We start from the raw sequence: 21,358 nt of genomic DNA, 5'->3' as shown, positions 1-21,358 counted from the left end.
TCTTTGTTTTCTTCAGTGATCTCTTGGTTATACAGTAACGTATTGTTTAGCCTCCATGTGTTTGTCTTTGTGGTTTTTTTTCCCCTGTAATTTTTTTCTAATCTCATAGCATTGTGGTCAGGAAAGATGCTTGATATGATTTCAGTTTTCTTAAATTTACTGAGGCTTGATTTGTGACCAAAGATGTGATCTGTCCTGGAGAATGTTCCGTGCTCACTTGAGAAGAAAGTGTAATCTGCTGTTTTCAGATGCAATGTCCTATAAATATCAATTAAATCTATGTGGTCTATTGTGTCTTTTAAAGCTTCTGTTTCCTTATTTATTTTCATTTTGGATGATCTGTCCATTGGTGTAAGTGTGGTGTTAAAGTCCCCCACTATTATTGTGTTACTGTCAATTTTCTCTTTTATAGCTGTTAGCAGTTGCCTTATGTATTGATGTGCTCCTCTGTTGGGTGCATATATATTTATAATTGTTATATCTTCTTCTTGGATTGATCCCCTGATCATTGTATAGTGTCCTTCCTTGTCTATTGTAACATTATTTATTTTAAAGTCTATTTTACCTGAAATGAGTATAGTTACTCCAGCTTTCTTTTGATTTCCATTTGCATGGAATATCTTTTTCCATCCCCTCACTTTCAGTCTGTATGTGTCCCTAGGTCTGAAATGGGTCTCTTGTAAACAGCATATATATGGATCTTGTTTTTGTATCCATTCAGCAAGCCTGTGTCTTTTGGTTGGAGCATTTAATCCATTCACGTTTAAGGTAATTATCGATATGTATGTTCCTATGACCATTTTCTTAATTGTTTTCAGTTTGTTTATGTAGATCCTTTTCTTCTCTTGTGTTTCTCACTTAGAGAAGTTCCTTTAGCGTTCTAAAGTTCTTTTCCTTAAACCAGTTCCTTTAGAGCTGGTTTGGTGGTGCTGAATTCTCTTAGCCTTTGCTTGTCTGTAAAGCTTTTGATTTCTCCATCGAATCTGAATGAGATCCTTGCCGGGTAGAGTAATCTTGGTTGAAGGTTCTTCCCTTTCATCACTTTAAGTGTATCGTGCCACTCCCTTCTGGCTTGTAGAGTTTCTGCTGAGAAATCAGCTGTTAACCTTGTGGGAGTTCCCTTTTATATTATTTATCATTTTTCCCTTGCTGTTTTCAATAATTTTTCTTTGTCTTTAATTTTTGCCAATTTGATTACTATGTGTCTCGGTGTGTTTCTCCTTGGGTTTATCCTGTATGGGACTCGCTGCGCTTCCTGGCTTGGGTTGCTATTTCCTTTCCCATGTTAGGGAAGTTTTTGACTATAATCTCTTCAAATATTTCCTCTGGTCCTTTCTCTCTCTCTTCTCCTTCTGGGACCCCTATAATGCGAATGTTGGTGTGTTAAATGTTGCCCCAGAGGTCTCTTAGGCTGTCTTCATTTCTTTTCATTCTTTTTTCTTTATTCTGTTCTGCAGCAGTGAATTCCACCATTCTGTCTTCCAGATCACTTCTCCGTTCTTCTGCCTCAGTTATTGTGCTATTGGTTCCTTCTAGTGTATTTTTCATTTTGGTTATTGAATTGTTCATCTCTGTTTGTTTGTTCTTTAATTCTTCTAGGTCTTTGTTAAACATTTCTTGCATCTTCTCGATCTTTGCCTCCATTGTTTTTCCGAGGTCCTGGATCATCTTCACTATCATTATTCTGAATTTTTTTCCTGGACGGTTGCCTATCTCCACTTCATTTAGTTGTTTTTCTGGGGGTTTATCTTGTTCCTTCATCTGGTACATAGCCCTCTGTCTTTTCATCTTGTCAGTCTTTCTGTGAATGTGGTTTTTGTTCCACAGGCTGCAGGATTGTAGTTCTTCTTGCTTCTGCTGTCTGCCCTCTGGTGGATGAGGCTACCTATGAGGCTTGATGGGAGGGACTGGTGGTGGGTAGAGCTGACTGTTTCTCTGGTGGGCAGAGCTCAGTAAACTTTAATCCACTTGACTGTTGATGGGTGGGGCTGTGTTCCCTCCCTGCTGGTTGTTTGGCCTGAGGCGACCCAACAGTGGAACCTACCTGGGCTCTTTGGTTGAGCTAATGAGAGACTCTGGGAGGGCTCACACCAAGGAGTACTTCACAGATCTTCTGCTGTCAGTGTCCTTGTCCCCCCAGTGAGCCACAGCCACCCCCCGCCTCTGCAGGAGACCCTCCAACACTAGCAGGTAGGTCTGTTTCAGTCTCCCCTGGGGTCACTGCTCCTTCCCCTGGGTCCCAGTACGCACACTACTTTGTGTGTGCCCTCCAAGAGTGGAGTCTCTGTTTCCCCCCAGTCATGTTGAAGTCCTGCAATCAATTCCCACTCGGCTTCAAAGTCTGATTCTCTAGGAATTTCTCCTCCCATTGCCGGACCCCCAGGTTGGGAAGCGTGACATGGGGCTTAGAACGTTCACTCCAGTAGGTGGACTTCTGTGATGTAAGTGTTCTCCAGTCTGTGAGTCACCCACCCAGCAGTTATTGGATTTGATTTTACTGTGATTGCGCCCCTCCTGCCATCTCATTGTGGCTTATCCTTTGTCTTTGGATGTGGGGTATCTTTTTTGGTGAGTTCCAGTGTCTTCCTGTCAATGATTGTCCAGCATCTAGTTGTGACTCTGGTGTTCTCGCAGGAGGGAGTGAGAGCACATCCTTCTACTGCGCCATCTTGATTCCTCTCTGATTCACAATTTTTAAAGGTTATAATCCTTATATAGTTATTATAAAACATTTGCTATATTCTCCATGTTGTATAATATATCCTTGTAGCTTCTTTTATACCTACTAGTTTGTGCTTCTAAGTCCCTTACCCCTACATTGCCTCCCTCCCATCTTCCCTCTCCCCACTGCTAACCACTAGTTTGTTCTCTAGATCTGTGAGTCTGCTTCTTTTTTGTTATATTCACTAGTTTGTTATGTTTTTTCAGTTCTACATATAAGTGATATTATACAGTATTTATCTTTTTCTATCTCACTTATTTCACCTAGCATAATGTCCTCCAAGTCCATCTGTATTGCTGCAAATGGCAAAATTCCATTATTTTTTATGGCTGAGCAGTATTCCATTGTAAGTGTTAATTTCTTTATACCATAGCCAGCACTGACTCTTTTCCTGTTATTTTTAAGTCTTGGTCAATTTAGAAGATAAAAATTGTATTTTATTGTTTAGATTTTCACACATATGACAACTTGTTAAGCAACCTGTTAATTCATATGTTATGGATAAACAGAATAATTTTGTAACTATTCCTATACCCAATCTTCCACAAAAGAAATAATTATTTGAAAGTTATTTTAATTCATACCAACTCTATATTTTTTCTTTGTAGGAGTATATCTCTCACTTTATTGAGTTCTTTTACTTACTTCTCTTTTATTAAAAAAAAAAAAAACTTTAGTTATTATTAAAAATTTTATTTTAAAATATTCTTACTCTTTCATTTCATGAATGTTATCAATAAAGTAGACTTGTAATTTACCTGCTCCTATTTAAAAACTCGAATCACAGACAATAGGATTGTCTACATCCTCCACAAAAACTGTAAACATATAGGTACTGGTATTATTCCCATTATCTATGGCCTCAATTTCCAAAGAATAGGTTTTAGGATTATTTGGGTTGTCAAGATTCAAAGGCTGAAGAAGAGTGATTATGCCAGTATCTAATGAAAATAAATAAATAAAAATTACCAAACTCAAATAATTAAGCATATATTAATTTATTCATATTGATGGTAATTTAATTCATTTAATAGTATACACTTTTAGTGAATAAGGAAAGTGATGTTTAGCAGCTCTACACTCATTGAAAATATTTGTTTAAAAATGCCCACTTGCTTTATACTTATCTTTAAAATATAGTTTAATATTAAAAATGGTTTCATCATATTTTCCTCCAAATCTCTAAATTGTAATTTATGGATTTACCAAGCATAGGTAGCATCTCGACCTTAAAAGTACCAGAACACAGTATTTGATTTTAATTACCATAATAGAGTTATTAGTGTTTTTGAGCCTGAAAAAACTAGCCAAACTATGTTAAAATCCTAATCATGTATTGTTTCTGCCATCCAACTTAAGTAATTCTTCTTTTAAATATTTTTTATTGTAGTATAGTTGATTTACAATGTTGTATTAGTTTCAGGTGTACAACAAAGTGAATCTGTTATACATATACATATATCCACTCTTTTTTAGATTACTTTCCCATATAGGCCATTATAGAGTATTGAGTAGTGTTCCCTGTCCTTATTAGTTATGTTTTATATGTAGTAGTGTGTATATGTCAATCCCAGTCTCCCAATTTATCCCTCCCACCCTTACCCCTGGTAATAATAAGTTTGTTTCTACATTTATAACTCTGTTGTACCCTTTTTTAAGATTCCACATATAAGAGATATATTTTATAGGAAGATGAAAAATTAGCTCAAGGGTCAAACTTAGGAAAATTTGTGAAGACAGAAATGACTGTTCATCCCTGTTGCCTCCAAGGGAGAATCTTGGTTGACTGGGAGAGTTGAAAGTTAGCAGCAGACATTTCATTTCTTACCTATGTTTTTGCTGGTCTGCTATCTCATCATTGACGTAAAGTAGCAGCTGGCTCTGCAGCTGCTCTATCCACCTCTGGATCCTCTTTCAGCTTCTCTGACTCCTAGAACAGGTGTGTGTGCTCAGCCTTATAATTAAAGGCCCCAGCTTCTGCAGGATACCCTCACTACCAAGGTCAGCGGCAATAAGAACGGACATGGGTTTTAGTGCATTCTCATAGAGTCCAGAGCCTGCTTGTGTGTCTGGTCTACCCTTAATCTCTCCCACTTTATATTCATCTTCCCTCCTGACCTCTGGGCTGTGGACCTCAAGCTCTGGCATTAGACACAGAGACAGCAGCCTTACAGGGTCTGCTTAAGAAGGTCTCATAGTTGTTTTGCTGGTGGGTTTTTTTTTTCCTCTGGTTGAATGCTGGACAGTTAAATCAAGTACCGTGACAAGCCATAGGAAATATTTCAGAGTAGTAATTCTGTACACATAGGTAGGAATATATCCATAATCAAGTATCCAAAATATAATTATTAAGGAAATGTTCCGATTTTCACAAATGAAATTAAGGAGTTAGATATGACTTATCTGTCCTGTAGTTTACAAGGATTTCACAGAAGCATTGTACTGATTGCCTCTGAAAGCCAATAGCCAGTTATAAAAATAAATTACTGTGACAGACGTTATTTCACAAGAAGTTCATTTTCACAAGTAGGAAAATAACAACTGTCAAATGCCACACATTTTTGGTGTTCCCTTCTCCATATTTAATCTAATTTTGAAAGGGTAGCTTTACTAGCTCGAAGTCCAAAGGAAATGCCGAGATTAGATAGTGAATGCTTAAATGAAGACAGCTAGAACTATGTATTTAAAACTTACAAGGTTCCAAAGCAAACTTTTCCTGCTGTGATCTAAAGGTATAAGTGATGCCGCCATCTTCATCTCGATCTGTTGGTTTTACTCTTGCTATAATTTCTCCAACAGGTTTTTCTTCAGTTACATTAATAGAATTCAGAGGAAAAGGTCTAAAGAAAAAAAAATATGTTGATGAAAAAATGTTGCAAATGCAGATTTGTATGCACATACCTGCTCAGTTCTGATAACTTGCAAAGAATCTTTTGGATTTGTGATAATATTACCTTCATCTTGTCAAGAATTAAGAGTTCCAAAAGTATTCAAATGTTGAGAAAATCCATTTCTGGCACAAAGTTACATAACTTTTTTGCATAAGCATTAATTTTTAATCATTTAGTCTCTGGCATCATGCCAGATATGAAAGATAGCATGACATCAAAGAGATGAAAACTGGAAAACAGATTGAAATAGTGCACCTCTATTATCCCAAATACCAAATGTATGGAATAGTTGGCAACTGAACTTAAGGGATTAAATATATTCATTTTCGTTTTGTTATCTGGTATGATGAAATGCTGTCCAAAGTCATAACTTTGGACAAGTTTGGACAAGCAAGTTATCAGGACATTTATTTTAAATTTATTGTTCATCTCTTTAAAGTATATTTCAAGTCCCTGATCAATTTCCAGAACAATTCTGAAACTTAAATTTCTTTCTTATTCAACATTCCATTCAAGCATCAGACATTTATCAGTAACCTACAGTATGTTGTTCCAGTTTATATGCATAAGAATAAGCTGGCTTCTGCTCTTTAGATCTCACTGCAAGAGGGGAACACAGATATAAATAACTAGTGCTGTGTGATAGATACCATAACTGCTACACATTTTAAAGGGAAAGAAAGGCTAAATCTGGGCTTGAGAGAGAGGTTCAAGGAATTTAAAGGAAAAGGGAGGTGAATGGGTGAGGCCATTCCTCTGAGCAACCTTCTTGACCACCACAGTCTAATGTGGTTTCTCCTTTACAGTGTGGTTTCTCCTTTATACCATAATATAATATAACTCACAGTATTTACATTCTGGACCACTTTGAATCATTTCCTTTTCTGTTTCATTAATTGTAATTTAACATACTATGTCTCTTAAGAAATGAAAACAATATTTTGGGGCCATACCAATATTTTAGTAATTTTGGTATTGCTTATGTTACCTAGCATTGAATTCTACTAAATAAGTAAAGGCAATAAGTTTATGCTTATAGTAGGCATGCAGGTGACAAAAAATTACTTTAAGAAGTTGGCAGCACCTCTACCACAAAATGTAGTAGTACAGGTAGAGTAACTATCCCCAGAAATAAGAGAAAAACTAAGCTCCATATTTGCTTCTCTGGTTCAGATAATATAAAAATGAATTTGGGGATTCAAACAATGTTACTCTCCTTAGTTATCTGTAGAGATATAACTTAGGGGTGGAAGGAAAATAATTTGAATACTACCATTTTACTTTTTCTCTTCATCAATCTAAGTAGTATTTAATTTTTCTTAGATTGTAGTAATGTATTTGACTACTATTTTGAAGTATAGAAAAACATCTAACAGACATTCGTAATCTGAAAATGTTTTTGAATGCTACAATTATATCTCAGAGTATGGAAGTAAAGTAATTTAAATTAAACATCTCAAACTACATTTTAAGGTCTACTTTTCCCATTGTTTAAAATTAATATATTTATTTAAAAGCAACACAACAACTTTACAAAACCTTTGGGGAAGAAAACAAAAAGACACACAAAAATCTTTTCACCATATCATATTACGATGTTGGTCACTTCTATATTTGTTTACCAATATTTTCTGTCATATATTTTACTTTCTATCAGCATATGTATCACTTATGTGTATAGTAATATATTTTAATATAACAATAAAATATTTTTATGTAGCTATATAATCTTTATTATTATTATTTACAATATGTGTGAAAAGTTTAGTTAGCCATTCTCTATGGTTACACTTTAAAATAAATTGCTCACTCAGATTGAGGCTTCTCATCATTTATGTTTCTAATCATGATAATTAGTGTCCCTTGACAGAATAGACCTGTTGTATCTGTTGCTCTCAGTGTAAGCTGGAAACCCGGAAAATAGTTTTTTTTAAAAAACTTTACAGTATACTATTTAGTAAATCATGTGTATCTTTATAATATGTCTCCTGTTAGGTTTTTTTGTTGTTGTAGTGTTCTCCAATTAAATATAGTGTTTTATTTGTCTTCTAGGCAACTAAAAGAAATATAAATGCTTTCTTAGTTAACTAGATTAGTTATATATTTCAAAATAGCTTCATGTCATTTGCCATTAAATCTCAAAGGTCTGTGTAGCTTGTCTGCATGCCTAAATATAGACTAAATTGAACAAAAAAATGAATGAATTACAGATTCAATTATTAACTAAAAGTACAATGCACTGAAACCATTCACAAAGCAGACTGCTTAATGCTAACCCCTGGAAACAGGACCATGAATTACTCTTTGCGATCAGAACAGGAGGTAATTTCTGAAAAGAGTTTAGAATGTCATCAGATCTCAAATATTTTCCCCATCATCCTGTCACACACCTTACCCTTTAAATATTATTTATTCAGACATATCAGCAAGTGTCCTTCTGAAAAGAAAAAAACACTCCGAGGCAGTAAGGTATCCACTAAAACGTTTTTAAGCAAACGTTAAAAAAGCCTTTACAATGTACAAGAACCTGTGCTGAGTGAGGGGCTGACAATGAGCATATTTAAAGCTCTTTTATAAAATGTCATAAAATTTATAGGTTAGATATGTAGTAGAAAGAGGAAGTAAGTAGGTCTTAAAGGACTTACCAAGTTTGGTTGAATGTGTGAGTCAAGGTAAGCAAGGGAAGTGAGGCAGGGAATGGGTACAAGTATGGAGCTGAACTGCTTAAATACGTAGGTAGCTGATATGCACAATCTCCATTTTTCCCACCTAATTTTAATTTTAAGCTCATATTAACCTCACATTGTAGTCTTAACACTCAAATTTCTTAAAAGATATGTATCATTGGCTTCTTCCCCATTCTGTGACATTTAACATTTCCAGATTGAAATTGAAATAGAAGTCATTGGCTTTCTTCTACCCTTTATGTTCTTTTAGGCTAGAAGGTTGAGATCATCTTTAGTTATTAATAGTCTTTCTCCTAAATATCTATTCAGCAGCACATTCTCTATTTTTTCTATAAATTCTTGCATTTTCTCTCTAATGACTATTTTCTCAACCACCTTATTGAAATAATACATGTGGAGGATTTCTGAAAATGGAAATGTTTTACCAATACCAGTAATAATAATAATAATAATAAATCCCTTTATTTCTCAAATTTCACACTCCATTTCTGTGTGCACAGGTTATCTCAATAGCCCTCTAGTTGTTTTCTTTCCAATCATTGTTCCTACTAACATGTCATTCTCTACTGAGAAAATCTTCCCAACAATGCTTTCCTTCTTTTTTTCATGGAAATATCAGAAATTGTTCTTTTTCCCTTCCTCATTAGTTTAAAATTCATCTGAAAGACTTATACCCCATCTTACCTTGGCTACCTATGTGTTTTGTCATTCTAAGTAGGGCAGGGTATAAATTGTTTCAGTACCACACCTTGACTGTTTTAAATTTCTTCCCATGTGATGTTTACAAAATTTTTAAATTTAATGATTTAGTTTTCCCTAATTAGAAAGCTACTTAAAGTCTTTTTTTTTCTGAAACTTCTTTAGATAGATCTAAAAAGTTAAGACATGATCTCTATGTTTTGATATCCACCAAGACTGGTTCTAGATATTTGGTTAACTGCACTAATCCTCATTAATGAATCACAAAATATTACTCTTCCTTTAAAATAATAATCTGTTTAATCTTTCAGGTAGAGTTCAGTTATGAAAGATTCTTGTCATTCTTTGCAGAATAATAAATAAATATATTAACTACATGATATCCAGCCTCAAAGCCCAAGGGATCATTGCCTCTCACACTACCAATTCCACTTACAGAATCCACTCCAAAAGAATTTGCTCCTTTCTTTGGTCCAGATAACTGTGTCTCAATGGAGTACTAGAAAAATAAAGCATACATGAATCGACTAAAATAAATGAAAATGTATTTGGAAGATCATTCAGATACAATAATGGAGAAAATATATAGAAAGTTCTTTATTTTTACATTGATTAATTTCTCTCTTTATTATCTACGCCTGTATTAAAACCATTGGAATATACTGATGTAGAATACAGGAAAAGTAAGAGTTGTTTAGCTTATTAACACAACCGAAAGATTTGCTATATTTTTACAGAGCTGCATAACACTATACACATTCCTTTAAGAGAATTTTTTTTAAAAATTAGATTTGATTCTGCAAATTAATACATCTCAAAGAATATACAAAATAAACTCACTGTCACTGTTTGACTTTTTAGAAACAAAATAAGAATTATAATGATATAAACCAATTGCAAATATTAATACAGTTGAATACAGTTTATAATTTATCTTACTTCTTGATTGCACTTTTTATTTTCCACCATATTTGAGAAGAGGTGAGAGTAGATAAATCATTCTCAAAAGTATCTGAAAAAAATGTAGTTTGAAATGAGGTAAAATTTGATTAAAGTTCAATTATAACTGCATATTTTTTTAATTTGATAAGGATTAAGCCTTTAGCAATGTAACTATTTCCCAAAACACTAAATTTTAAAACACACCTGCTGCACTCTTTTCCTGCAAATGACAGAACTGGTAATAACTATTTTCAGCTGGACCATAGGTTATTTTTTAATCTATTAGAAAGACATCATCTATTAGGAAAAGTCTCGTATTTCTTAACAATTTCATACAAATTGCATACTGGCTGGTCTACAACAAAGTTTTTTTGAGCAGGGATTTTGAGTACCTTGACTGACAACAGCCCATATATCACTGGAGGTTAACTGGAAATCAAGGGCGAGAGGGATTAAGTGACTTCCCTAGGATTACACTGCTAGTTAGTGGTAAATTCCTAACTTGACCCAAGTTACCTGAAGCGCCATTACTTCACCCCCATACAGTGCTCCTTACTTCATACTGTGAATTACCAAATTAGAAGTAAACTCTTTCAATACATGTTTAAAAAGAACAGCTGCAGAGAAAGCATGCTGACTTTTGTAGTCCAGTGTACTGCTAAATTCTCCACTTAGAGCTTTATGGGTTCTTTTTATTTTGCCAAATCTCTAAGAGACTTTACAATCATGAATCAATTATGAGAAAAGCAAGTCTCTTATAGTTAGATATCTAGTAATCAGGATACTGAAACATCAAATAAATATAATCACATTCACATGTGACATTGAAATAGCTAGACAAGTGGAACAGTTCTGAATAGAATCCAAAACACAAAGCCGCAGTTTCAGCTCAGCGTTGATGTCTTTCTTGCAGCTGCCCACCTCCGTTAGAAGTTGTATAATTTTCTTATACTCATTAAGAAAATTTCTTATAAAAATGCTATTTCCAACATTAACACGAATATTGCATTAGAGTGGTTGTCAGCTTCATTATGCTTTCTTTAATTATCAAATTAAATATATTAACTCTTGAAAAATATCTCCAAAGCATAGCACTGTACTCAGAAAAATCTTCCCAACAATGCTTTCCTTATTTTTCTCATGGAAATATCAGAAATTGTTCTTCTTTCCTACTGGATTAGTTGCAAATTCATCTGTAAAGCTTATATCCCATCTTACCTTGGCTACGTATGTGTTTGCCATTCTAAGTGCATGCCAAAGCGATATATGTGTCTCACACAATGATCACCACCTATCATCAGTATATCACCATTTAAAGAGTCTTCATCTGTGGCTGTCACTCTGTAAATTGACTGATATAATGGATAGTCCTCATCAATTTCTAAGGTAGCTGTGAAGTAAAAATCAACATGTATCAAAAATTAACATATATGATTCTTTCATTAGTTCTTTATATAATAAAAACAGAATAAAACTAATTGTAGATTGGATGGTAGGGCTGGGGTAATATTTTAAGATAGCGATCTATTTTTGTATTTTTCCCTTTGGCGTCCTGCCATCTTTCCTGCTCCTACAGAGTGCTTTTCCTTACTTCCTAGCACTGTCTATGGCAACTATAGCCTAAACAAAAAGAGCATGACATATACGCTGACAGATTGTCCCAGGAGAAGCCAGCCAAGTAACCTCAAAATAGATTCCTGTACTCCAGTTTCTAGACCTGATGGGGCTGTGCGTGGAGGAACTCTTTCTTACAGAAACACATTTATGGACATCTGTGATTGACCTCTATCTTTCACACACCTTCTAAAATCTCCCCATAGCCTTGACCATGGGTAAAAAAATGCAAACTACAATGCAACATGGATGGAGTGACCTAAGGAAAGACTCAGGTTAATTGCTTTATTTGTTCTCTGATATTTTCTGTGCCTTGTATATGTGTGTGTATGTGTGTTTTATTACAATCCATAGGTATGAGTTTGAAATAGAGTAACACAAGCTGTGTGATCAGGCACTTTAAAATCTTCTGTTTCTTACACACATACATTTATGGACCAAATTTATACATCTTAATAAATTTAAATTTTAACAGATTACCTAACTAAATTTAATTGATCTTTGTTTTTCTAATGTAATTACATTTAAAGTGAGTGACCAGGAAATGTCAGTGTAGGTGAAGATAGTGAGATAATAAAATAATGGTGGCTGCCCTAAAGCATATCTCCCAATATTTTCTCCAAAAACAATACAGAAAACGGGCAGAAATAAAATTACACAAAATCCTACCCTCAGCATAACTTGAAGATAGAACATGACCAAACTTCATAATAACTTTAAGTAAATTTTTTAAAAACCAAAAGAAACAAATTTAACAAATCCTGGCAAATAATATCTCAAGTTTTCATCCCACCATGAGGCTTCGTGTCTAGCAAAGGATGATGCAGAAAAGTTTTTGGTAAGAGTAAAAGATAAAGCAAACTACAGGCCTAAGGTTGATGTAAAACTGCTGTCAGAAAGAGTAAGTCAAAATGTAAAAGAAAAACCCTAAAACGTGTATTATGTTGAAAGTACCATACTTAGTACTGTAGAGAAATACATAATGAAAAAAAGCAAGTTCCAAATCCTCAATTTCTTTTCTTAAGGGCAAGTAAATAATAAAAACAAAACTGATTTTAAGATATAATAAATACTTTAAAACTGAACAATTAATGAAGTAAAATGTGTGCTAGAGATATACTGGTGTCTATGTACTTGTCTTTGACTCAAATACTGGCATCTATATACTTGTCTTTGACTCAATCAGAAAATTGAACTTAAAAGGTTTTTTAAATTCTTCAACATTTAGACAAAAGTCAGATTCTGTGATACTTCATATGTATAAACCTGAACTATTAATTGCAAAGAAAATTAATAGAGGAATAAGTGTATTTGTCCCTCAGTGCTGTTAAGCAAGTCCTGTTCTATTTATTCTTCACCTTTCTACAAAAATTATTTCAAACTTTGGCTTTTTGCCCCAAACCTGTTACTCCTTCCCATCTGTCTTACTTCCCATAGAAGATCTCTCTTCTTACAACACAGAGTAAGGAGAAACCACTAGACTAGTGATAGCTCACTTTTTCTTTTAAGATCTATAGTCCCACTTACATCTGCACCATTTTCCCTCCCTTTATAGTCAGAAGAGCAAACTGCTTGTTATTAATGATAATCCATGTCCACTGGGAGGTGTTTCCCCTTCTACTTTCTCTGGAACTTAACTCTATCTCCCAGTTTCAAATACTCCCTCACTACTGTCTACTTTGTATTACCATTGGAACATGCTCAAACCTCATCCATTAAAACAATCTCCCTAACCCTAAGCTCACTTTAGCTATGGTCCTGTCTCTCTGCTAGAGTTTTGTATATTTCTTCACCTCTCACTCAGTCTTTAGTCCACTCTACTAGAGGTTCTTCCCCCCTACAAACACTAAATTTTTTTCCAAAAAGTCATCAAAAGCCTCCATGCTGACAGACCCAATTAATACTCACTGTCGATCTTATTTGATTTCTCTTTGATGTCTACACAGTTGACGCTTGCTTTTTCTCTTGGCAGAAAAATATCATTGCAAATCAATAGGCTCTGCTCTAAAATTTTCAGTACCTTTGGAAAAACTGCCTGGGAAACTCAAACTTGGCATGATTCCTGAAGAGCCATTAAGTTCTCATATCAGACAAAATACTTGTTACAGCTTTTCAAATATTAACCAACAACTTCTAAGTAACCTGCAGTCTCCTTTAGCTACCACCCTAGTCTGTAATCCTTGAGTGCACACCTTTCACCACCTCACATCCTGGGCAGAGCCAGCACTGGGAATGGAAAACAGAAAGGACTCAAGGACCCTTAGTGTGACATAGAAGAGGGCTGAGAGCCCAGGAGAGCTTGGGAGAGATTATCTAGAGTCTTACCCATTGATCAAGAGAGAAAGGAAAAAAAAAAAAAACTATGAAGGGATTCAGGTTACTTATTCACATCCATAGCCAATATCATTATTGAACATGTGTATTTTTTATTAATTAAATTGGGGTGTAGTTGATTTACAATGTTGTGTTAGTTTCTGCTGTACTAACTAACTAAGTGAATCAGTTATACATATACATATATCCACTCTTTTTTAGATTCTTTTCCCATATAGGTCATTACAGAGTATTGAGTAGAGTAGAGTGCTATACAGTAGGTTCTTATTAGTTATCTATTTTATATATAGTAGTGCATATATGTCAATCCCAATCTCCCAATTTATCCCTCCTCCACCCTTTCCCCCTTGGCAACTGTAAATTTGTTTTCTACATCTGTGACTCTCTGTTTTGTAAATAGGTTCATTTATACCATTTTTTTTAATATTCCACATATAAGTGATATCATATGATTTTTGTCTTTCTCTGTCTGGCTTACTTCACTCAGTATGACAATCTCTAGGTCCATCCATGTCACTGCAAATGGCATTATTTCATTCTTTTTTATGGCTGAGTAATATTCCATTGTATGTGTGTACCACAATTTCTTTATCCATTCCTCTTTTGATGGACGCATCCTGGAGAATGTCCCATGTGCATGTGAAAAGAATGTGTATTCTGCTGCTTTTGGATAGAATGTTCTGTATGTATTAAGTTTATCTTCACAAATGTGTCATTTAAGGCCAGTGTTTCCTTATTGATTTTCTGTCTGGTAGATCTGTCCATTGATATAAGTGGGGTGTTAAATCAAGGGATGACAGTGTGTTTTCAAAATACTATATTTTAATTGGAATGATAAAGAAAATTTCTGTCAGGCACACGAATAAACTGGGACCTTCAATTCACTACTTGTTTTTCAGAGATTAGAGCTACTAGTCTGAAAGAAAAGTCAAAGCGAATTTGTTAAGTATGAAAATAAATTGAAAATGTAAATATAGACATTGAAATTTTTGAGATGAGCAGATTAGATTGATTAATTCCGCCTGGGCTTTGATCCCATCTCTCTTTTACTTTCTCTTTCATGTATCTTCAATCACCAAGTTAATGAATTATCCCCACTTTTTTGTAAAATTACTCAGGTGTCTCCCTTTAAAACCAAATGCACCAGACAAAGCTTTCAATCCAAAATAGTTCTGCCACTGCCTTCTCTGCAGTTTCATATGCAGATTTCTAAGACATGGTTTTTATTTTCACAATTTCACTCCTAATTCCACTCTGTTCTGGCTTCCTCCCCTATAATACCAATAAAACAGTTCTTAGTAGGTTCATTAGGTTTCATTATCCCCATATCACTAACTAAATGCAATGGACATTTTAACATCATCTTACTTGATTGTGGAATTCAAGTCTACTAACCACTAGCACTCTCTTTCAACACTCTCTCCCTTTGCCATTCAGGGTACAACTTTCTCTTTTTTCTACCACCACTTGAGCTGCTCCTTGCTGTCCTTGGCAGGCTGAGCTTCTTCCCTACATAATTAAGTGTAGGAGTTCTTCATGGTTTGGCCCTATGCTCTCCTTTCTTCTAATTCTCTACTCTCTAGCTGAGTAATCTCATCCAAGTTCGCGTTTTCAATTACAAAACATGTATAGACCTAGGCAAGACCTATGAGCTCCACTGCTTATTTAAATATCTCCTTTGATATAACAAAAGCATATGAAGCATGAAATGTTCAAAAGTGAACTCATAATTTTTCTCTGCAAATTTGGTCTATTTCTAGATTTTCCTATCCTAAGTGAGAATCTCCAAACCAGTTATGCAAATCAGAAACCTCAGAGTTCTCCTCTCTTCCTTTATATTTAATTCAATACCAGATTCATTTACCATTTAAATATCTCAAGAATGTCTTTTTATTTTTATCTCCGTCACCTTCCTTAGCCAAACTATACCATTTCTAGTCTGAAATAACTTGATAACTGGCCTTCCTCTCTCTACTCCATGGGTCTTCAAACTACTGCCCACGAGTCAAATCAATCTACACTGCTGCCTGTTTTTATATGGTCTTCCGATCAAAGAATGGTTTTTGCACGTTTAAATGGTTTTTTAAAATCAAAAGAAAGGGTAATATTTTGTGACGCATGAAATTCAAATTTCATTGTTTATCAAGTATTAACAGAACACTTACAAACCCACTTGTTTCTGCATCGTCTATTGCTGCATTCTTGCTATGCTGGCAGATTTGATAACAGAGATAGAGACCATAAATGATGCTCTTATCACTTCACATAGTATAAATTGCAGTAATCCAGTCACAATAGCATTCCAAGCACCATGTTATTTTTTGTTACCATGTCTACCCATCATGGCCAAGTAAGAAAAGAAGAGAAATGTGGACTTTGAATGCCACACTTTTAAGGTATGATGGAGTGTGGATTTTTTTAAGGCACGACAGATGTTGCAAAGCATCATGCTTATTATACAGAAGCATTATAGCTGATAAAGGAATATGATGTATAAAAGAAGACTAAGCACTCATCACTATATTCTGATTTGACAGGAAAACAATGGTCAGAAAAAAATGGTAAATGTATAACAAAATATCCCATGATGACAGATTTTATTCACAAAAATAAATCAAAATGAAGCCGCAACCAAAATGAGATTCTGCGTGGCTCATTTGTTATCTAAGCAAGGAAAACCACTCACTGATGTTGAGTTATTTAGCCCCTCCAACCATTAAAAGGAAATTCTATCCTCCCAAAAAGGAATGTCCATTCTTCTCACTAGTATACTTGTATTAAAACTTATAACCAATTTTTAGTATTATTATATTTTAAAAATTTATTTCTCAATAAAAATATAGAAATTTGCTTCCTCCATTGTTATATGAGTACTACATAAGTAATAGTTTTGATCTTGCCTTTTGGACTTCAAAACCCAACATATTTACTCTGACCCTTCACAGCATCTGTTGACACCTCTTCTACCTTTATCCCCTTCAAATATTTCTCTCCACTCAACCAGATGTATCTATTTAAAACACCTACTTGCTTATAATATTTCAAAGGATTCCCACTGCCCTTAGGGCAAAGATCAACACTCTTAAAATACCTGTATTACTTTTCAATACTCATCTTGTGTCATATTTGCTTAGTGATCTCTCCATTTCAGTCACTAGATTTTCAGTTCTTCTTACCTTGTTCTATATTGTCTCAAGGCATTTGTACATACAATTCCTTTGACATGAACATACTCTTCTCTCTCTTGTTTATTTACTTAGAGTTTGGATCTAAAGTAAATTGTCAGTTCTTTAGAGAAAGCTTCCCTGTGTCTAACTTGGTCAGCCCTTATACACAAACACACCACACATTATTTGCTTTTGTAATATGAAAATACCCTTTGAACCTTAAGGGTTTTAAAAATAAATTATTCTTTGAGGCATTTTCACAAATAAGGGTTTAAATTTATGTATTACGTTGTCAAGGCCTTTTATTTATTTTTTTTCTCTCCTGCCTCACTTTTCTTGTAGTAAGTCTTTTTAAGAATCTCTGTTGCTGTTTTTAATGTATTTGCTTTCTAACCTCTTAATTGAGAAGTGAGAATTTCTACATGGTAAACATTTTTTCCAGACTATTCCATAGAGAGGTTATATGTTTTCTTATATACATGTATATCTGCACATGTTTTTGTATATTTACATTAAAAAAATCACTGAACATATCCGACTGGAGAAACATGCCTGGCATCTTTCATTATATATAGCTGTTGAAAGTAAACCATAAGAAATGATCACACCTGTACCTGAAGAAAACTGCGGATCAGCAGTACAGCCCGGAGGTTCTGGAACATCGATGATATTAATGGTCAAAACATGTCTTGAGAGACCTTCAGTATCAATTATTAATAGAAACCTTCTGGGATCAGTTTCACAATTAAAAATTTTGGTAGATGATTACACCAGAACCTAGTTAAGAGATAATCCATAAATTATAATTACCATAAGCGTATAGAAACATATCTTTCGAATTTTGAAAGATTTTAGAATTTCATATTTTAACTCTTCTATTTTATAAAGAACCTAAGTGGGAAATTATGTCATCTACCCAAAGTCACACAATTAACAAGCATGGCATGAATCTTTAATTGAAGGAAAAGAAAAAAGCAGGAGTGTAAGTGTCCCAATTTTTATTTTTTCACTACTTCACAAGGAAAAGATTTAAAACATGAAATGAAATAGCAAACACTAATAGTTGACTTATTTTCTTTTCAAAGTGTTTCACAATTCAGACTTCTATTTTTATTGAACTGCATTTTGCTTTCAAACATTTTCATTGAAAATTATTCCCAAAGATTACAGGGAACATCAGTCCCAGAGATTGTATTGTGATTACAATACGTGCCTATTTTTTGTTAACAGAAAAAAAAAACGTTTTTGTTTGTTTATATCCAACCTCATTAGTTATTACGAGTTTACCAAAAATCATAAAATAGGTTTGGTATAATTTTGATCTGGCACCAAGGTAAACTTTATCAAGAAGATGTCCTTGTTGTCAAAGAAGGCACACTGCCTCTGAGAAGGTATTTTTATATGCTACTAAGTTCAACAGCAACTAATTCCCTTCTGAGCTAGCCTAAGACCTGGGTGTAAAATAATTAGCTGTTTTAAGTGAAGACAAGAAAATAAAGTATGGATGAAGGGAAGAAAAACACAGACACTATATTTTAAAATATTTTGTTATAGTGGGCAAGATTAGTTCCATTAAATCTGGGCATTTTAAAGAAATTTTCATCATTTTTAACAAGGAATGTCTTTTAAAGTGAATGAAATATTGGGAATATTCTTAGAAAGCCCTGAGTCACTAAGGCTGTTGAATTAGAGGGAGAAATATTATTCTTAATTTGGGAAAAGTCGCTATTATTGATAGGCAACTCTGTAAAAGTATGTACTAACAAATATTAGCTAATGGATTTAATATGGGCAAAAGAATCAGTCCATAACAAATTAATTTCCTTCAAGTTTTTGTATTTTCTTTTTCAATTTTATGGAATAATGAGTCAAGCAAAATTAGATCATAAGAAGAAACAAGAATAACCCAATGCAAAACTTCTTTCAAATTGAAGTAGAGGTTACATATCCCTTCCAAATAGGACAATAAGTCTCAAAGTGTGGTGGTGGATCAAACCTAGAGGGAATATTAATAGGTTTAACCATTGAGTGGTTGTTTATTATAATGTCTCCTAAGAAGTCTCTTACAGCCATACTAATGGAACTAAAACTTGATTGAATAATTCTGTGATTCTCCCCAATGCCCCTAGCCCAAGAAAGATTTTTTTACCCCTTATTTTGGCATGAAGGATACAAAGGAGAAAGAGTTCCAGTATCAGTATTGACATGTCGAACAATTTGTGGTTCAATTTAATCAGTTGGATTCATCTAGGGACTGGTTGTTAGACTAGGTTTCAGAGGTTAACCTGTTTTTTATTTTGGAATAGACATGAACACACCTTTGGAATTCAGTCATATGAGTGAACCCAGGCAAAATAGCAGATGAGTCATTCAGCCAACCCACAGATTATGAGAAACAAAACTCAGTGTTGTTTTAAGCAACTATATTTTTGAGTGATTTATTATGCAGCACCAGAAAATTGAAATAAGAGGCATACAGGCTTAAAGAGTTGGGTGAATAATTAGAAATACAACCAAGAGTCTATTGGTGTAGGAACATTCATAGAGATAAAATCAAGAGGGAAAAAAACTGAATCAGGAATAGGCCTTGTGTCAAGAGATTCAACCAGGGAAATAAAATTGCTGAAGAGTGATGTAAAAATACATAAGAAGAGCATTTACCAAACGTTGGGATCAGGATGGATACTGAAATTTCTTCTTGCTGGGAATTATTTCTTAACTAATGCCTGAAAGATGTGAAGGGGTTGGTCACATGAAAAGGAATAAAGAAGGAAAAGTCATGATATGTGCAAAGGTCCACAGGCAAAAGGTAGTTTTGCCTTAGGAGATGTATATTTTGACTAAAATAAATAGCATGTAATGGAGGGTGGTGCCTCTTGAGTCTGGAGAAATAAACAGGAACCACATCTTAAAGAGATTTATATGTCAGTTTAAAGAGTTTGGATTTTACTGTGAGGGAATTGGAAGCTGTCAGAGAGTTGTAAGTGGGATGACATTGATAGATGATAAATGATAGATAGATATCAAATGATTATAGTGTTCTATTTGTACTTTAATAACATTACCAAGTCAGTGAAGGGAAAATTGTGGAAGAGGTCTGGAGACAAGACAAATGAGGAGGTAGGTGCAAAAGTCTAGAGGAAAGGTATTGGGGAAGTAACCTGAGATAGCGATAATGGGAATGGGATGAATATACCAGAGATTTAAAATCTGTAGGTTTTGGTGATTGGACAGAGGTGGAAGTTGTGGCAAAATGAGTCAATAAGTCATGCCTATCACACAGTTTTTTGAAAGATAGATGGCAACAAATTTATCACACATCAGGGTGTTTTTGATGTCCTGCAATTGGTTGATGATAATTAGGGGGTTGAGGGTTCTATACTGCAGTGCTTGGCTCCTTCTGCCCCCTAGGTTAATTTAACACAAAAGTTTAAGTAAAAGTAGATTTGGGGGAAAAAATAACCAGTCCAGATTTGAATAACTAAATTTAATATTAATTGTGTTTCTCTTTTTGACTTACTTCACTCTGTGTGACAGACTCTAGGTCCATCCACCTCACTACAAATAACTCAATTTCGTTTCTTTTTATGACTGAGTAATATTCCATTGTATATATGGGCCACATCTTCTTGTGAATATTTCAATAAAGTAGATGTATTGGTCTGGTGTCAAGTCACAGTGTTTGAGTTTGTGTATATATTTGGCAATCATCAGAACATGTTTTGTAATTGTAGCCAAGAGATAGATAAGATTGCTCGGGTAGAATATGAATAGTATGAAGGAAAGGAAACCTAAACAGCCCTGAAAAACACACACATGGACAGAATAAATAGAGGAAGAAGGTATGTCAGAAAAGCAGAACATAGAGGAAGAGGAGGAGTTGGAGAGGCAGGACGATGACAAGGAGAATCACAGAGATGGGGAAAACCAGTAGAATATAGTGTCATAGGAATCAAAGGATGAAAGTGTTTAAAAAGTATGGAATGTTACTAAATGTTCAAAATGCTAAAGGGAGATTATATGAGATGAAGGCCAAAATATGGTATTGTATTTAACATTAAATAAGATTGCTATGTATGGTGACATATCTTGGTGTTGTGATTTGTCAGTACTTATACTGAACTTTGTTCAAGAATAAATGGAGTTGCAGGAGTGGAAAAAGGGGTGTAGAGAATTCTTTAAAGATGTTTGGCCAGTTAGAGGAGAAGTGAGACATTCTATAAAAGGTCAAAAGGAAGACAGTTAAAGGAAAGAGACATCAGTCAGGAGTGAATTTTATTAACATAGGAAAGGCTTAAGAGA

The 21,358-nt window shown here is 34.4% G+C and overlaps 1 pseudogene across 1 annotated transcript in view; it reads right to left on the bottom strand.

The window, feature by feature from the left end:
- Positions 1-21,358, bottom strand: part of LOC307057946 (cadherin-related family member 3-like) — a 178,530-nt pseudogene that overhangs the window by 111,763 nt on the left and 45,409 nt on the right. Inside the window, exons 4-9 of the transcript in view lie at positions 17,671-17,833; positions 11,219-11,331; positions 9,436-9,498; positions 7,424-7,518; positions 5,417-5,562; positions 3,499-3,663 (exon numbers count right to left, since the gene is read on the bottom strand). The product of the transcript in view is annotated as a cadherin-related family member 3-like (transcript). The remainder of the gene's footprint in view (positions 1-3,498; positions 3,664-5,416; positions 5,563-7,423; positions 7,519-9,435; positions 9,499-11,218; positions 11,332-17,670; positions 17,834-21,358) is intronic.

The sequence above is a fragment of the Hyperoodon ampullatus genome (assembly GCF_949752795.1).
Source record: "Hyperoodon ampullatus genome assembly, chromosome: 9".
Classification (NCBI taxonomy): Eukaryota; Metazoa; Chordata; class Mammalia; order Artiodactyla; family Ziphiidae; genus Hyperoodon; species Hyperoodon ampullatus.
Note: the sequence above shows the minus strand (reverse complement) of the source record. Positions and strands in the feature narration are given on the sequence as shown.